Consider the following 19,181-nt stretch of genomic DNA (forward strand, 5'->3'; position numbering starts at 1 on the left):
TGTTGAAAATTTATCTTCACAAAGTACCCTGCACATGGATGTTTATAGCATCTTTATTCATAATTGCCAAAACTTGGAAGCAACCAAGTTGTCCTTTATTACGTGAATGGATAAATAAACTGTGATACATCCAGACAATGGAATACTATTCAGCAACCTAAAAAATTAGGTATCAAGCCATGAAAAGACATGGAGGAAACTTAAATGCATATTACTAAATGAAAGAAACCAATCAGAAAAGACTCCATACTGTATGATTCCAACTACATGATGTTCTGGAAAAGGCAAAACTATGGAGGCAGTAAAAAGGTCAGTTGTTGCCAGGGGTTAGGATGGATAAGGAATAAATAGGCAGAACACAGAGGATTTTTTTAGGCAGTGAAACTACTCTGTATGATACTATAGTGGTGGATACCTGTCATTATACCTTTGTCCAAACCCATCAAACGTATAACACCAAGAGTGAGCCATAATGTAAACTATGGACTTTGGATGGTTATGATGTACCAGTGGAGGTTCATCAGTTGCAACAAATGTACCCCTTTGGTGGCAGATATTGATAATTGGAAGACAGTGCATGGGAGCAGAGAGAATATGGGAAATCTTTGTACCGTCTGCTCAATTTTGAATGAACCTAAAATTGCTCTTAAAATAGTCTGTTGAAAAAATAAAATATAACTAGAAAGAGCCTCAGCGACCCATGAGACAACATAAAGCAGCCTAGAGAGAAAGTAATTGAGTCCCAGAAAAAGAGAATAATACAGGGACAAAAAATTGAAAATATAATGGCCCCAAACTTCCCACATTTGAAGAAAAACATTCACTTACAGATACAAGAACTTCAATGAATCCATACAGGATAAATATAAAGAAAATCACTCCAAGGCACATCACATCCAAACCACTGAAAACCAAAGATAAAGAGAAAATCTTGAAAGCAGCCAGAAAGAAAAAAAGTCACTTTCTATACAGGGGAACAAAAGTAGAAATGATCACTGCCTTCTTACCAGAAATAATAGAAGCCAGAGACAATGAAATGACTTCTTTAAAGTGCTGAAAGGAAAAAAAAAATTGTCAACCCAGAGTTTTATATGCAGCAAAAATAACCTTCACAAACAACAATGAAATAAAAACACTTATTGCAGATTGACAGCTGAGAGGATTTGTTTAAAGCCTGCCTCTACTACCAAAAGGATGGCTTTCAGCCCAAAGAGAAACTTGGAATTATAAGAGAAAAATGAAGAACAACAGAAAGAGTAAATAAGAGAAGATGGGCATCTGAAATATGAAGAGATGGACACATTTCCTCAGGACCATGCTAAAGAAAGAGGTAATTATGTAATTGAAGTTCCCACAGATTTTAAATTTCATGTTACCTCTACCTAAGAGTTAACCGTCTTAATATCTGGCCCTTATAATCAGGATGATGCCAAAAGGTAGCTGGAATTTTTTTCTTTTTATAAAGCATTCTTTTCCATTCCAATGTTGTCTGCAAATTTACCATTTAAGTTAATTTCATTTAACATTGAATATGAAGAATTCAGAGTCCAGTTTCAGAGTTTCCATATATTTTCCTTTGGAACAGGGTCTCTAATTCAGATTTAAATTGTTGACTGCTTCCACAAATACTTAGTAAAAGAGTCTCACTCTTGTAATGCATGTACAGTTTTGCATTATCCATCTCAGTATAGTTTTGAAAATTCTTCTATAAGCTTGAAATAGTCATGAGATATTTTAACTTATAAAAAGAAATGTAGAGGGGAGACCTTCAAGATGGCGGAGGAGTAAGACGTGGAGATCACTTTCCTCTGTACAAATACATCAGAAATACATCTACATGTGGAACAACTCCTACAGAACACCTACTGAAAGTTGGCAGAAGACCTCAAACTTCCCAAAAGGCAAGAAACTCCCCATGTACCTGGGTAGGGCAAAAGAAAAAAGAAAAAACGAGACAAGAGAATAGGGACAGGACCTACACTTTTGGGAAGGAGCTGTGAAGGAGGAAAGGTTTCCACACACTAGGAAGCCCCTTCACTGGCAGAGACAGGAGGTGGTGGTGGGGAAGCTTTGGATCCATGGAGGAGAGAGCAGCAACAGGGGTGCAGAGGGCAAAGCTGAGAGATTCCCGCACAGCGGATCAGTGCCGACCAGCACTCACCAGCCTGAGAGGCTTGTCTGCTCACCCTCCAGGACGGGTGGAGGCTGGGAGCTGAGGGTAAGGCTTCGGAGGTCAGATCCCAGGGAGAGGACTGGGGTTGGCTGCGTGAACACAGCCTGAATGGGGCTAGTGCACCACAGCTAGGTGGCAGGGAGTCCGGGAAAAAGTCTGAACCTGTCTAAGAGGCAAGAGACCATTGTTTCTAGGTGCACAAGGAGAAGGGACTCAGAGCACCGCTTAAAAGAGGTCCAGAGATGGCCGCGAGCTGCAGCTACCAGCGCAGACCCCAGAGGTGGGCATGAGACACTAAGGCTGCCACTGCAGCCACCAAGAAGCCTGTGCACAAACACAGGTCACTATCCACACCTCCCCTCCCAGGAGCCTCTGCAGCCCACCACTGTCAGGGTCCCGTGATCCACGGACAACTTCCCCGGGAGAATACACGAAGCACCTCAGTCTGTTGCAACGTCATGCTGCCCTCTGCTGCCGCAGGCTCGCTCTGCACTCCATACCCCTCCCTCCCCTGGCCTGAGTGAGCCAGAGCCCCCTATCAGCTTCTCCTTTAACCCTGTCCTGTCTGAGTGGAAACAAACGCCCTCAGGTGACATACAAGCAGAGGCGGGGCCAATCCAAAGGTGAACCCCGGGAACTGTGAGAACAAAGAGGAAGGGAAATCTCTCCCAGCAGCCTCAGGAGCAGCAGATTAAATCTCCACAATCAATTTGATGTACCCTTCATCTGTGGAATACCTGAATAGATGACGAATCACCCCAAAATTGAGGTGGTGGACTTTGGCAGCAACTGTAGACTTGGGGTTTGCATTCTGCTTCTAACTTTTTTCTGGTTTTATGTTTATTGTAGTTTATTATTTAGAGTTTATTATCATTGGTAGATTTGTTTATTGATTTCGTTGCTCTCTTCCTTTTTTTCTTTTATATATAGATATATACATTTTTTCCTTTTTCTGAGTATGTATGTGTATGCTTCTTTGTGTGATTTTGTCTGCATAGCTTTGCTTTTACCATTTGTCCTAGGGTTCTGCTGGTGGGATTTTTTTTTTTTAGTATAGTTTTTATCGCTTGTTATCATTGGTGGATTTGTTTTCTGTTCTGGTTGCTCTCCTCTTTCTTTTTTTAAATTACTTTTTAATTTTTAATTTTTAATAATTTTCTTTATTTTTTACTTTAATAACCTATTTTATTGTATTTTTCCTTTCTTTCATCTTCCTTCCTTCCTTCCTTCCTTCCTTTCTTTCTTTCTTTCTTTCTTTTCTTTCTCTCTCTCTCTCTCTCTCTCTCTCTCCCCCCCTCTCTCCCTCCCTCCCTCCCTCCCTCCCTCTCTCTTTCTTTCTTTCCTTCTTTCCTCCTTTTTTTCTGAGTCGTGTGGCTGACAGGGTCTTTGTGCTCCGGCCCAGTGTCAGGCCTGTGCCTCTGAGGTGGGAGAGGAGAGTTCAGGACATTGGTCCACCAGAGACATCCCGGTCCCACATAATATCAATCAGCAAGAGCTCTCCCAGAGACCTCCATTTCAATGCCAAGACCCAGCTCCACCCAATGGCCAGCAAGCTCCAGTGCTGGAGGCCCCATGCTAACCCCACCCATTAGCAGAGAGGCTTCCTAAAATCATACTAAGTTCACAGACACCTCAAAAGACACAACCAGACATGGACCTGCCCACCAGAAAAACAAGATACAGCCTCATCCACTAGAACAAAGGCACCAGCCCCCTCCACCAGGAAGCATACACAACCCACTGAACCAACCTGACCGACTGGGGGCAGACACCAAAAACAATGGGAACTACGAACCTGCAGCCTGCAAAAAGGAGACCCCAAACAGAGCAAGTTAAGCAAAACGAGAAGACAGAGAAATATGCAGCAGATGAAGGAGCAAGGTAAAAACCCACCAGACCAAACAAATGAAGAGGAAATAGGCAGTCTACCTGAAAAAGAATTCAGAGTAATGATGGTAAATGTGACCCAAAATCTTGGAAATAGAATGGAGAAAATATAAGAAATGTTTAACAAGGAAATAGAAGAACTAAAGAGAAAACAAACAATGATGAACAACATAATAAATAAATTAAAAATTCTCTAGAAGGAATCAATAGCAGAATAACTGAGGCAGAAGAACGGATGAGTGACCTGCAAGATAAAATAGTGGAAATAACTACTACAGAGCAGAATAAAGATAGAAGAATGAAAAGAATTGAGGACAGTCCCAGAGGCCTCTGGGACAACATTAAACACACCAACATTCGAATTATAGGGGCCCCAGAAGAAGAAGAGAAAAATAAAGGGACTGAGAAAATATTTGAAAGATTATAGTTGAAAACTTCACTAAATTGGGAAAGGAAATAGTCAATCAAGTCCAGGAAGCACAGAGAGTCCCATACAAGATAAATCCAAGGAGAAACACGCCAAGACACATATTAATCAAACTATCAAAAATTAAATACAAAGAAAAAACATTAAAAGCAGCAAGGAAAAAACAACAAATAACATACAAGGAAGTAAGGTTAACAGCTGATCTTTCAGCAGAAACTCTGCAAGCCAAAAGGGAGTGGCAGGACATATTTAAAGGGATGAAAGGGAAAAACATACAACAAAGATTACCCAGAAAGGATCGCATTTAGATTCCACAGAGAAATCAAAAGTTTTACAGACAAACAAAAGCTAAGATAATTCAGTACCACCAAACCAGCTTTACAACAAATGCTAAAGGAACTTCTCTAAGCATGAAACACAAGAGAAGAAAAAGACCCAGAAAAACAAACACAAAACAATTATGAAAATGGTAACAGGAACATACATATCAATAATCACCTTGAATGTGAATGGATTAAATGCTCCAACCAAAAGACACAGACTGGCTGAATGGATACAAAAACAAGACCCGTATATACGCTGTCTACAGGAAGCCCACTTCAGACATAGGAACACATACAGACTGAAAGTGAGGGGATGGAAAATGATATTCCAGGCAAATGGAAATCAAAAGAAAGCTGTAGGAGCAATTCTCATATCAGACAAAGTAGACTTTAAAATAAAGATTATTACAAAAGACAAAGAAGGAAACTACATAATGTACAAGGGATGAATCTAAGAAGAAGATATAACAATTGTAAATACTTATGCATCCAACATAGAAGCACCTCAATACATAAGACAAATTCTAACAGCCATAAAAGGGGAAATCAACAGTAACACAATCACAGTAGGGGACTTTAACACCCCACTTTCACCAATGGACAGATCATCCAATATGAAAATAAATAAGGAAACACAAGCTTTAAATGATACATTTAAAAAGATGGACTTAACTGATATTTATAGGACATTCCATCCAAAAACAACAGGATACACTTTCTTCTCAAGTGCTCATGGAACATTTTGCAGAACAGATCATATCTTGGGTCACAAAAAAAGCCTTGGTAAATTTTAGAAAATTGAAATCATATCAAGTATCTTTTCTGACCACAACACTATGTGAGTAGATATCAATTACAGGAAAAATCTGTAAAAAATACAAACACATGGAGGCTAAACAATACACTACTAAATAACCAAGAGATCACTGAAGAAATCAAAGAGGAAATCAAAATATACCTAGAAACAAATGACAATGAAAACACAACAACCCAAAACCTATGGGATGCAGCAAAAGCAGTTCTAAGAGGGAAGTTTATAGCAATACAATCCTACCTCAAAAAACAAGAAACATCTCAAATAAACAACATAACCTTAAACCTAAAGCAATTAGAGAAAGAAGAACAAAAAAACCCCAAAGGTAGCAGAAGGAAAGAAATCATAAAGATCAGATCAGAAATAAATGAAAAGAAATGAAGGAAACAATAGCAAAGATCAATAAAACTAAAAGCTGGCTCTTTGAGAAGATAAAAAAAATTGATTAACCACTAGCCAGACTCATCATGAAATAAAGGGATAAGACTCAAATCAATAGAATTAGAAATGAAAAAGGAGAAGTAACAACTGACACTACAGAAATACAAAGGATCATGAGAGATTACTATAGGCAACTACATGACAATAAAATGGACAACCTGGAAAAAATTGACAAATTCTTAGAAAAGCACAACCTTCCGAGACTGAACCAAGAAGAAATAGGAAATATAAACTGACCAATCACAAGCACTGAAATTAAGACTGTGATTAAAAATCTTCCAACCAACAAAAGCCCAGGACCAGATGGCTTCACAGGCGAATTCTATCAAACATTTAGAGAACAGCTAACATCTATCCTTCTCAAACTCTTCCAAAATATAGCAGAGGGAGGAACATTCACACACTCATTCTACGAGGCCACCATAACCCTGATACCAAAACCAGACAAGGATGTCACAAAGAAAGAAAACTGCAGGCCAATGAACATAGATGTCAAAATCTTCAACAAAATATTAGCAAACAGAATCCAACAACCCATTAAAAGGATCATACACCATAATCAAGTGGGATTTATCTCAGGGATGCAAGGATTCTTCAATATATGCAAATCAATCAATGTGATATACATATTAGTAAAATGATGAATAAAAACCATATTATCATCTCAATCGATGCAGAAAAAGCTTTTAGCACAATTCTATACCCATTTATGATAAAAACTCTCCAAACGTGGGCATAGAGGGAACCGACCTCAACATAATAAAGGCCATATATGACAAAACCACAGCAAACATCATTCTCAATGGTGAACAACTGAAAGCATTTCCTTTAAGATCAGGAACAAGACAAGGTTGTCCACTCTCATCATTATTATTCAACATAGTTTTCGAAGTTTTAGGCACAGCAATCAGAGAAGAAAAAGAAATAAAAGGAATCCAAATCAGAATAGAAGAAGTAAAACTGTCACTGTTTGCAGATGAAATGATACTATATATAGAAAATCCTAAAGATGCTACCGGAAAACTACTAGAGTTAATCAATGAATTTGGTAAAGTAGCAGGATACAAAATTAACGCACAGAAATCTTTTGCATTCCTATACACTAATGATGAAAAATCTGGAAGAGAAATTAAGGAAACACTGTCATCTACCAATGCAACAAAAAGAATAAAATACCTAGGAATAAACCTACCTAAGGAGACAAAAGACCTGTATGCAGAAAACTGTAAGACACTGATGAAAGAAATTAAAGATGATATAAATAGGTGGAGAGATATACCATGTTCTTGGATTGGAGGAATCAATATTGTGAAAATGACTATATTACCCAAAGCAATCTACAGATTCAATGTAATCGCTATCAAATTACCACTGGCATTTTTTGCAGAACTAGAACAAAAAATATTAAAATTTGTATGGAGGCACAAAAGACCCTGAACAGTCAAAGCAGTCTTGAGAAAGAAAAACGGAGCTGGAGGAATCAGGCTCCCAGACTTCAGACTATACTACAAAGCTACAGTAATCAAGACAGTATGGCACTGGCACAACAACAGAATACAGATCAATGGAACAGGATAGAAACCCCAGACATAAACCCATGCACATTTGATCAACTTATTTTTGATAAAGGAGGCAAGAATATACAATGGAGAAAAGACAGACTCTTCAATAAGTGGTGCTGGGAAAACTGGACAGCTACATGTAAAAGAATGAAATTAGAACACTCCTAACACCATACACAAAAATAAGCTCAAAATGGATTAAAGACCTAAATGTAAGGCCAGCCACTATAAAATTCTTAGAGGAAAACATAGGCAGAACACTCTATGACATAAATCACAGCAAGATCCTTTTTGACCCACCTCCTAGAGAAATGGAAATAAATACAAAAATAAACAAATGGCACCTAATGAAACTTAAATGCTTTTGCACAGCAAAGGAAACCATAAACAAGATGAAAATACAACCCACAGAACAGGAGAAAATATTTGCAAATGAAGCAACTGACAAATGATTAATCACTAAAATTTACAAATAGCTCATGTGGCTCAATATCAAAAAAAAAAAAAACCCAATCCAATAATGGGCAGAAGACCTAAACAGACATTCCTCCAAAGAAGATATACAGACTGCCAACAAACACATGAAAGGATGCTCAACATCATTAATCGTTAGAGAAATGCAAATCAAAACTCCAGTGAGGTATCCCCTCACACCATTCAGAATAGTCATCATCAAAAATCTACAAACAATAAGTGCTGGAGAGGGTGTGGAGAAAACAGAATCCTCCTGCACTGTTGGTGGGAATGTAAATTGACACAGCCACTATGGAGAACAGTATGGAGGTTCCTTAAAAAACTAAAAGTAGAACTACCATATGACCCAGAAATCCCACTACTGGGCATATACCCTGAGAAAACCATAATTCAAAAAGAGTCATGTACCACAATGTTCATTGCAGCTCTATTTACAATAGCCAGGACATGGAAGCAACCTAAGTGACCATCGACAGATGAATGGATGAAGAAGATGTGGCACATTTATACAGTGCAATATTACTCAGCCATAAAAAGAAATGAAATTGAGTTATTTGTAGTGAGGTGGATGGACCTAGAGTCTGTCATACAGAGTGAACTAAGACAGAAAGAGAAAAACAAATACTGTATGCTAACACAAATATACGGAATCTAAAAAAAAAATGGTTCTGAAGAACCTAAGGGCAGGACAGGAATAAAGACACAGATATAAAGAATGGACTTGAGGACACGGGGAGGGGGAAGGGTAAGCTGGGACAAAGTGAGACAGTGGTGTGGACATATATACACTACCAAACATAAAATAGATAGCTAGTGGGAAGCAGTCACATAGCACAGGGAGATCAGCGTGAGGCTTTGTGACTACCTAGAGGGGTGGCATAGGGAAGGTGGGAGGGAGACGCAAGAGGGAGGAGATATGGGGATATATGTATATGTATAGCTGATTCACCTTGTTATACAGCAGAAACTAACACAACAATGTAAAGCAATTATACTCCAATAAAGATGTTTAAAAAAATGTAGGAACTAGTATAGAAACAGATTTTTCTCCAATGTATACTCAGAGTTGAGTTACCCCCTTTAAATACCTAATTTCACCTTAAATAGAAAACAAAATTCATCAAAGAATTTTGTTTTCTTTTTAAACAAAATTTTAATAGAATCAGTAGAATCTAATAAATTCAATAGAATCTAATAAAAAATCCCATTATAAGAGTTTAATATTTTTATTTCATTTTTTATAGCCCCTACAATTTCTTTTGTTTTCTTTATTCATCCTAGGAATTTCAGAATAATTTTTCTGTTCCGGCAAAAAGATTGGCAGAAGCCTAAGAACTACTTTATTAAGGATATAATCAGACTTAAACAAAAAAACTCAAAACACATCTTATGCTTTTTTTATATTAATGAGAGCTGATTATTTTATGACAAGCATAGAGGTATTTTGTAGCTAAGACAAATCAAAACCAAATGTCATAGATTCAGATATCTAGGAGGCTGCCTGAGATGGGAGAATGTAAGAATTGACAGGAATCTTAAGTTACTTGGTTAGTGTGATATTGAGGGCCCGGGAGGAGACTGCATAAGACCAAACAGATTGAGACATAAAAAAAATGAGCACCAGAAATGAATGGGGTACAGATGTCATAAATAAGGAAATCAAAACATATACTCTATGAGACACTATAAATGCAGTACTTACAATGCAGTACTTAAAATGTAGTTGGAAGTCTATCAGGAGGTCATTTGAAAACAAGGAACATTAAGCAAATGTTCAGAAATGGGGGAGGAGTGAGAAACCTCTTCAGATATTACCATAATTTTCTATAAATTTCTAGTGGTCCTGGTAGTTACAGACTTATTTACATATTTTTATGCTCTGGAAATGAAATGATACCATTTTTTAAATTTTCCTGTTAATTTAAGAAAAGAACTAATCAAAGATCATTAGAAATTTTTTGAGCTAGACACTGATACAAATTTTTAAAATTCTAATTACTAAAGATCAAAATCAAAATCCTCTATATTTTTGATTGGCAGAGTAGATGAGCACAATAAACAGCTTATACATTTTCATGGGTTTGTATCTTAACTAAAAAATATTTTAAAAAATGTCTAACCACCTATACTTTTAAATATATTTACACGTCCAATTCAACCCTGGAAACCCACTAAAACAAATTCAGATTGCAATCCAGTTACACTGCAAGCCAGGCACAAAAGCCTTCTAATGATCTTTGATTAGTTCTTTATTAAATTCATCAAGGGAGCAAAGAAAATTTAATAATCTTCACCAGTTGTCATCTTTCTGATTAGAGTTTTGATTAGAACTTTCAGCTTTTATTTTTCTCCTTGCTAGCCTTTGCCAGAGCTTTGCTATTGCTTCTAGTTAGCGAGGAAGAACGAGGCAGAGGGAACACGATGAATACCCCACACTTGTTCATATTACCTCGGTATGCATGTCAGGAGTTTACTGAGAGAGGAAGTCAGGAGTTCTCTGACCCTGCCCTCTCCACTACCTAGCCAGCCTCTTCATGTGACAAAACTTTTCTTTTTCTTTTCTTTTTTTTTTTGAGGTCAAGGGCTACATTGTATTCCTCTTTATACCCCCTTGGTACCTAGTACAGTGCCATGAACAGAACAAGAGCTTGTTAAAATATTTACTGAATTGAATAACTTCTGAAATGGAAATCCATGTTAGTGTTTCTCTTCCTAAAATGTTGTTACTATTTTATTTCATGAGAAAGTGACCTCACAGAGCTTCTAAAATATGATCAAGTTTTCTCTACTAATATATGTTTTTTTCAGTGAAATCACAGCAAAGTAGCACGTTTTTAATGCTGGCTATTAAAATATCACTTGGTGATAGTTAATAGTCCTTGAACAGTGAACTTTCTGCTTTTACCAGCTTCTTGTCCAAGAATGCATTTTTCTTGCCTTTGAAAGTTAGTTCCTCTGGGAGGGGGAACTGATTTTTCCAGCCTGTTAAATTTACAAATAAAAATCACATTGGGGGTTGGTTGTGATACTATATATTTCATGTGTGAAAGCAATGGGATTACAGGAGCTGTCATCCATAGGTATTTGAGAAATGCCCATTAGATTGCTCAGAATAAAGGACTCTGAGAGGTCACTCAGTCTGGGATAAGAGGATTGAGATGAATAATAATGATGTTTACATTTTTATTCCTCATACAGCATGTGAGAGAATAATGACATTCAGATTTCTATATAGCACATTTCTTCCTAGTATTCACAAATATTGTCTCAATTATTTTTCTATCATTGCTGAAAAGTAGGAAATGTGTAGCTATTACCACCTCCGTTTTGTATTATATCACATCATGCTATTTTAGTATTCACTACCTGAAAAGAAAGGCAGCTAGGTAGTGAGTTTATAATCATACTCAATCACCTTTAGACCTCAGCAGTGGAGAGAGATGATAGGAATGAAGGTAAAGAGAAATAATAAAAATGCAAACATACAAAATTCCTAGCCTACAAAAAGTCTGTGTTCCAAAAGTTCATTTATTAGGATATTGTGTGAAACACAAAAATGTATATTTCCATAGAAGCAATATTATTATTGATGGTTAGGTTCCTAGTCTAGCCCATCACAGCCTATTTATTTAGGTAGTTGAAAACACAAGTGCTACAGAAATTATAGTACCAGAAAACTCTTCATTTGGAAATAAATGGTATTTTAACTGCATAGAAGGGTAAATAAACTGTTATAGAATAACCTATTAGCCAAATCTCTCTTTACAGCCCCAACTCCGTACTTTGGACACTGCTAACACTTAACGATGCTGTAGCAACTACTCCAAGATCTAGGAAACTCACAATCACAAACCTACAAATTCACAAGCACAGGACCCCTCAGAAGGAACTGACTGACAACCCATCAAATAGGCAATTTCCCCCTTTCTTTATTTCCTAAAGCCAAAATAGACATTGGGCAGCTTGGGAAAAGGCATCTTGGTATCAAAAATTCTTCAATCCAGGATCCCAGGGGAAGCTCTCTTCCACCTCATTTTAAACATGGGACAGGTTTCTGATTCCAATGGCCTCTTGCCAGTTGATTAAACTCAAAATTATTATAAAAATATACTGGGTGCTTATAACCTGACAGGCAACACTGTACTGAGCGGAATACTAAAAATATTAATTTTGAGACCTATCAGCTTATCATTTAAATGCAAAACATGTGAAATATATATATATATTACAGTACATAATATAGTAGGATTAGGGTGTATTTAAAGGGTATCAAAACTGATGTCTAGTTTCATCAACTCCAATGAACAAATGAAAATCTAATTAAAAGGAATTGGTTCAATCATTTGTGAGAATAATTGGAATTCTTGTTCAGAACACTGAACTGAGGCCATTCTTTGCTTGTTGCTGCTGAGAATTTGGTTTGAACTCAAAGCATCCGTCATTCAATATGTATTAAGAACCTTCTATTTGCAAACAACAATAGAAAAGATAACACATTTCCAAAATGAATAAGCATAAATAATACCCTCCCCAGCATCAGAAAATCTCTAGCATTTTGAAGATACAAACATAAAGCTAAGCATCTCAAAAGACACTTCCTATTCCCCAGCACACACATCATCATTTCCAGGAAGAGTCAACATTCTAGACATTACGGTCCTAGATTTTGCACAATTCTCTTACAGCACTTAATGCATAACACCATAAATATTTATTATAAATCTAGTTCATCTACTTGCCTATGAGCTCTCAAAGGACAAGGACTGTGTTTTACTTATAGTTGTATCTCCAGTGCCTTGCATAGTGCCTGGACCATAGTAGGAGGTCAATTAAGTGGAGAAGAAGTGGCAACGCTTTTCCAAACTCTCTAAGTTTCCTGCCATGGGTGTAGAGCTCCACCAGCTGTAATGCTCCTGGACACTGTTCCTCTCTCATCTGGCTCTTCTAGTTTATTTATTTTGTACAGTAACTGGAAGGACAAAGAGGTGCTGGTGCTATTTATTGTTCCCCCAAATACAAGCAGATCTGTAGGTAGAAAGATGACTAGAACAAATAGACCAATTAACCTGCCCCACATTCCTACTTCAGTTTAAATTGCTCATTGGATATATAATCACCAACTAGGGAAAGAGAGCAAACACTTCTAAACTTCAAAAAGCTATTCCGGTCAAAGCAAATGCCAGAAATAGACAAAAGAATTTGGGAGATTCTGATTGTATCTAAATCCATTTGCTCCACCGTCTCTCACAAAAGAATTTGTGTATTTACATACACACACACACACACACACACACACACACAGCAGTTCTCATTATAGACCTAAGACACCATTAATAATGGTAATACATATTCAAAAATGTTTTTTAAAGTATACCATTTGTGCAATCGGCATAAATAGACCTTTGGGTGCTTTTCTAAATTTATATTACAAGCATATATTTGGGACACATTACCCACAGATTTAAAAATTCAAAACAAAAAAAATTTAAAACACTGTGTTTGGCCCCCAGCTGAGTTTTAAAATGCTGCATCCCAAATTCAACATGTAAAATTGGAGGATATCTGACTAAATCAAACCACAGGTTCAGTCCCTCTACTACTCATCCAGGTATGGGATTTGGGACAGACCTCTTATTTCTCTGTGCCTCTGTTTATTAATGTGTAAAACAAGGGGTCAACTATAACAGATGATCTCTCAGGTCCCTGTTTTACCTCTAAAGTTTTATAATTCTAATATGGTTATGGTAATTGTACTTTTTTCTTACTGCTATCCTAAACAATTCTTAAAACCTTCCTCCTTCTTTTTTAAAAAAAATCTCTGGGTTTCTGCTAACATTTCATTCCGGTGGACAGTGCTGTTGTTATTCTATTTACAAAGTTTGGGGAGGGTTCTAACTCTAGCGTATGATGAGGATAATAGCAAAGAATTTCTGCAGCCACGTAAAAGGTAGAAAAAATTAATATAGTGAAATATCAGAATGAATAGCTTAATTAAACTACCAATAATAGGTTTCAACGGAAGGAAAGTTAGGGCATGATGGTTTATTAAAGAAGAGGGGGCATCATGTTGTATGGGTAAAAATATTAGAAAAGGGACCAACAGGGGATTAGTCCCACTTTCCAGAACATAAACAACATAGATGAAACTGGCCTGACCAAAAGTGGTCTATTACACCAAAGCCGTACAGAGAAAATATCCTGATGGAAAACAAGCCTTTCAGAAGTAATAGTTCGGAGCATCGTGCCACAATATTACTGGCATGACCTTTACCTTCATGCTCCCAGCCTCAATGAAACTTCAAACTTATACAATTCACATGCCTGGGAATGTGCGGGCCATCAGCAGGGCAGGAAGGGGTGTCTGTTTGTGAGAAAGCATGACATGTTTTAAGGTACTTTATGAAATGGCTAGGCAGAAGCTTGGCATGTAAATACTAAGGTTAGTGTATTCTTTGTTGTAGCTCTACAGAACGTTAAGCACTACATTTTTTAAATCTTAACATTTTAGAGTGCTTAAAATGAGTACTCTTCCCATTTAATTGGGGCCTTTTTTTCCCTCTGATGGGCAGACTATGAGGTTTCCTAAGTGCTTTCCCTAAGTCTCAGAATCAAAGAGGTTTGATTGGTTCTTTCCTTCACCAGCTTATTTTATTGTGTCAGATGATGACTTGGCTTTTCATGTAACCCTGAGAGAGAGGGATTTGTTTACACTCCCCTGGGCTGTGGGAGGGGACTTAGGTCTCTGAGGAAGAAGGCAGCTTTGGCTAACACTGAGAAGCCAGGATTTGGTGTTGAAGTTGCATAATGAGACCACATTCTACCCAGGACTGAACACAACTGGCGAAGTAACCAACTCCGAGCATTTGATGCAAGAGTTAAAATTGCTTCAGTGTTCTTTGTGAATGAAAAGGAATTCATCTCCCTGTGGTTCCAGAGGCCCAGTTATAATATGCCATTTATAATGGCATAATTAATCAGGCCATCTAGAGAGGTTATGCATCAACATCTTTTTACCAGAGTGCAAAGCAGGCAAGAGAACTAACAAAACAGAAGGATATGGGTCAGCTAGTTTTTCATTCTTGGAAATGTATTAGAAAATTATTAAGATTTCAATATAAAATATATCGGTGAAATAGTAATAGGATTAATCATCCTGAAAAGAGGAGGAAAAGTATTGAAATAACTGCACTCAGCACTGCTGAGTTCCGAACGGTCTCTTTTACTGAGGCACTTGCTCTGACATACGTGAGGTTAACCCTCTCAGCCACAGAGCTAATCAGCCCTGAAAGTCATTCCACGAGAGGGTCTGAATTGTCTGTCCTAACCCTATTTGTCAGTCATTATAAAGTTCAGACGGGGGTGTTCCCCCATGACAACTCTATCAGGAGAATTGCCATTTTAACCTTCCGGAGCAGACAACAAGGTTGACATTTTTGTCTAGGTTAACTCTTCCACTCTTCAGTAAAGGGGCAGAAACTTAGAAAACCACCAGAAAACTGGCAGTCCGTCCACGATTGCCTCACAATATTCACTATTAAAACAAGATGAATATTAAATAGTCTCTCTGCCTAACACATGAATATGACTATTAAACCAAAGATAAAAGTACATTCCCTAGTAACCACAGAGAGATTTGGGGAATGACTGCAATGATCAAGGAAATATCTCATGGATGTATTAAGTGCAAAAAGCTGGATACAGCACAATACACATATGATGAGTCTATTGACATAAAAACTATGAAAAGGTATATATTTCCATCTGGAAGAACAGGCATCAAACACTCAGGCTTGGGAAGGGTACTTCTGCTTTGTCGGGAATATTTAAACTTTTAACAACAATTAATGTAGTTACTGGCATTGAAACAAAAACAACTTCTAACATATAGCACTGAAAATTCAGACACAGTTGAGACTTAATAACTCATACATATTTTGCTGTGCTTTGGCAGGACTATGTTTAGTCATTATATTCTCTGTAGCATATTTTACTGAAAAGGCATCAAGGACTTGTGCCATCTTAAGTCAAAGGAAATTTGTGATCATGCAGTGACTACAATACTCTAGTATCCCATCAAGCATTAAATCATGCAGACAATAGACAGTGGCTGGATGAATGCATAGATGGGATGGATAAATAGAATGGATGGACAAAGCAATAACACTAAGACCTTTTGAACCTACCGTTCATCTTGGCTGACTGACAGAGAAACAAACATTTTGGGATAGCTGTTCTTTTGAGCAATTTTGATTTTGTTGTAGGTTTAGAATAGCAAGTTTTTAGAGGGCCTCTGACTGCCTTTGAAAGAGAATTTCTCATCCTGTTCACTGGGAACTTTTCAATATTTGATATGCTCCGTGAGTCATAAAACCACTAAGCAAATTTTTAAGAGTTTTCAAAAGCAGAAAGTCCTACAAAATTGTATTTGCCTCACCAAATGTGAAACTTCCTCCCATGGGTTTTCCTACTGCCACAATTCAAGAGTTTCATTATCTTCCTGCAGCAGCTATTGAAAGACTCCATCAGTTCCTACAAAAAAACCAAAGGAGGAAATAAATAGATCAGGGAACACTTGTCTAAATGTTTCATTAACCCCCTCAGCTCAAACCACGGTTGAGTTAATGGAAAGGTAATCAGTAAAATACCTAAAATGTTTTACTGATAACTTTTATTTAAATAATGGTGGTAACATTCTTTCTGACCCATCCTTAAATTTGAATGCTTTCTTTTGAGATTAGAAGCAAGGAATTTATTTATTTGTTTGTTTATTTGCTTTAAATTTTATTGCGGTAAGAACACTTAACATGAGACCTACCCTCTTACACAGACTTTTAAGTGTAAATTACAGTGTTGTAAACTATGAGCGCATGTTACACAGAACTCTAGAATTTATTCATCTTGTATGACGAACTTTATACCTATTGATTAGCAGTTTCCCATTTTCCCCTCTCCCAAGTTTCTAGAAACCACCATTCTACTCTGCTTCTATGAGTTTGACTATTTTAGATACCTCATAAAAGGGGAATCATGCAGTATTTGTCCTTCTGTGCCTGCCTTATTTCACTTAACATCATGTCCTCTAGGTTCATCCAAGTTGTCACATATTACAGGATTTCTTTTTTTTTTTAAACTCTCAATCTGTTGCCCTTACACTGGAGGTAAGTGAATGAGGGCAATGGTCAAAATGTAAGTAATCACACACACACACACACACACACACACACACACACACCCACACAGCCTTTAAGTCACCAGAGAGGTCCTAGAGCTAGAAAGACAGCAGGACTTGGGACGAAGGTGTAGCCTGGTGCTAATACTGGGGAGGGACAGCCAGGCACGATGTGGCGGGGCAGAGGCATGGACAGAAAAAAGGCCCACGCTCTGACTACCTCCTCTGAATGCCACACCTTGTCGCTTTTTCACTGCTTCCTCTAATGCCCTTTCATCACAGTCTTAATAAAGTCTTGCGAACTGTCCCATCTACTTCTCACTCCCTCTTTCAGCCACGCTGCTTTTGACTTGGTATCCTAGAGACCATTCCCTCCCTGGCTGTGTGATCGTGGAGCAGTCAGTGAACAATTTTGGCTCCTTGGCTGTAAAATAAACATATTAGCCTGGATAGACCAAGGTTACTTCTAGCTCTAACATTCGATATTTTCATGCTTTTGTAGAAGAATTATTAAACAGCAAGACTTATCACTGTTTAGTGTCCTATTTCTTATCTTCCTGATGATCTCCCTGATAACTACTGGCAGACCTCAGACTGTCCCCACAAATCCTGTCTCAACACCTCAGAAGCTCTGGAGCGTCTAAGGATGATTGACTCCAATCAGAAAAACATGCCACTGGCTTATGGTCACAAAGATGAAAGCATAACATATGTGAGCATGCTATAACACACTGATGTTACTGATCAATGTTTATATTAGTTACATCACCATTAAAACAATAATAGCAGTAAAGGGTTGGTAAACATTATGTAGTCTCAGAATTGTGTGAATTCAACTAAGACAGCTTTAATTATAGATCTTTAAGGGTTGTGATTCAATGACAAGAGTGAGCTGCCTGGGACTGGCTTCCACATTTTGGTCAAAGGAAGATATGATGTTACTTGAAGAAATAACTTGTCCTGTGCCACTAACTTCATCAACATTAAATACCAACATGATGGGAATATCATCCTTCCAGTTATTTATGTTGTGAAAATACTGTCTGATGTCTCTGGCAGCAAAGCAGAACTACTGAGCAATTTAGTTAAAGGGGTGGGGACAGGGAGTACAGTGGGGAAATAAATTGTAGTCACCAGTGTCTTTTTTGGTACGCGGGCCTCTCACTGTTGTGGCCTCTCCCGTTGCGGAGCGCAGGCTCCGGACGCGCAGGCTCAGCGGCCATGGCTCACGGGCCCAGCCGCTCCGCGGCATGTGGGATCTTCCCGGACCGGGGCACGAACCCATCCCGGACCGGGGCACGAACCCGTGTCCCCTGCATCGGCAGGCAGACTCTCAACCACTGTGGCACCAGGGAAGCCCACCAGTGTTTTTTAATTATCTGTCTCGATCTGAAAACTGAGAACCAATAAATCTACAAATGTCTAAGTATGGATAGTTGTTGTATAAAAATACTTCTAATTTGAAACCTTTTACTGGAAAATGTTCTAATTTAACATGATGAAAAGAATGACTGTTTTTTAAAGTGCACTTGAACAGGCAAATTCTCTTTATAAGAAAATAACACACGAATGAAAGCCTAGTTCAGGATGGCGACTTGAAAATTGTTTGAAATCTTTTCTACCAATGAACATTGAAATTCATCCATAACTACTTACATTCCTCTTTTCAAACAAATGCTTTAACCTTAGTGCCTCTTTTTGTTAGTCCCTTCCTTTACATCTTCGCAAATAAAATCTCTGCTTCCATGACAGACATTTAGTAAAAACACAATTCATCTCGCCTGTCTCATTCTATCTATACGGTCTCTGAGTCTTAAGCGTACAGGTGGAAATTGTCCATAGTAAATTGCTCCTGTCTATAGTTTCCCGAATATTTCAGTGTTCAATTAACCACAGTTTAAATTAATCAGA

General features: G+C 37.8%; 1 long non-coding RNA gene across 1 annotated transcript in view; it reads right to left on the bottom strand.

Annotated features, from left to right (window-relative positions):
• Positions 1 to 16,619, bottom strand: part of LOC307179778 — a 98,113-nt gene extending 81,494 nt beyond the window's left edge. The window contains exon 1 of the long non-coding RNA XR_013825550.1: positions 16,536 to 16,619. This is a non-coding gene — a long non-coding RNA (uncharacterized lncRNA). The remainder of the gene's footprint in view (positions 1 to 16,535) is intronic.
• Positions 16,620 to 19,181: the final 2,562 nt, after the last annotated feature.

The sequence above is a fragment of the Stenella coeruleoalba genome, assembly GCF_951394435.1.
Source record: "Stenella coeruleoalba genome assembly, chromosome: 2".
NCBI lineage: Eukaryota > Metazoa > Chordata > Mammalia > Artiodactyla > Delphinidae > Stenella > Stenella coeruleoalba.